Source organism: Lithobates pipiens, unplaced genomic scaffold, assembly GCF_037356315.1.
Source record: "Lithobates pipiens isolate NorthernLeopardFrog02 unplaced genomic scaffold, aLitPip1_a1.2 Scaffold_8, whole genome shotgun sequence".
NCBI classification, from domain to species: Eukaryota; Metazoa; Chordata; class Amphibia; order Anura; family Ranidae; genus Lithobates; species Lithobates pipiens.
In genome coordinates this window covers 44,799,753-44,800,833 of record NW_027507903.1, presented here as the reverse complement: position 1 = coordinate 44,800,833, position 1,081 = coordinate 44,799,753, and positions in this window count along the sequence as shown.

Below are 1,081 nucleotides of genomic sequence, written 5' to 3'. Positions count from 1 at the left end.
CCAGATTTACATACAATACCTACACGAACGATTACGAACAAATCCGCCAGATTTACATATAATACCTATACGAACGATTATGTCCGACAGTCACGATAAACGCGGAGTTTACTCACTTTTTTTCAGGGCCTTTTTGATGCAGTGATATTGGTCCGGCTCCCTGGACTTGATGTCGGACCATCGTTTCCGGAGCTGGTCCTTGCCTCTTTGTACCCCAAATTTGTTCTGCAACGTTGTCACGACCTTATCCAAGATGCCGCTTTTCCGGACATTAGGTTTGGGGTACGGGCCATGTTCCCCATCATAGTCCTCCCTTCTTAATATAGCCACCATCTCCACCATCTCTTCAAAGGCCATATTGGCGGCATTATATCTCCTCCTTGCTCCGGAAGCATGGGGTCCATGGCTTTCCTCCGCGCTGCTCACGCTGCTAATTGAATTTGCGTCCGCCATTTTCTCCTATCATTCACCCACAGCGGAACGAGGGTAAAAGGGGCGGGGAAATACGGTCACAAGGAACGTCAGGGGCGGGCGACGCAGGCGGAGCCTGAACGCATGCGCTGTATATAAAGCGTTACCGCGAGGCCGTACGCTTGTCCGAACGGAAGCAGCGAGTGCTACACGCGACGGTAAGATAGTTATCGTTTTATTTTAGTTTAATTTTAAGCCTGCATTAGGAATGTGTATATTGAAATTTAATCGTATTGATGTTCAATTGATTTTTTATGTGGGTTGGTGGTTGAGTGGGGTTGGTGTTTTGTGTGGTAGTGTGGGGGTGGGGGTGGGTGTATAGGGGGGGGGGGGGGGGGTAGTGTGTGTGTGTGTATGGGGCAGTAGTGTGTGTAGTGTGTGTGTGTGTGTGTGTGTGTGGGGGGGGGTAGTGTTTGTGTGTGTGTGTGGGAGGGGTAGTGTGTGTGTGTGTGTGTGTGTGTGTGTATGAGGGGGGTAGTGTTTGTGTGTGTGGGAGGGGTAGTGTGTGTGTGTGTGTGTGTGTGTGTGTGTGTGTGTGTGTGTGGGAGGGGTAGTGTGTGTGTGGGAGGGGTAGTGTGTGTGTGGGGGTAGTGTGTGTGTGGGGGGTAGT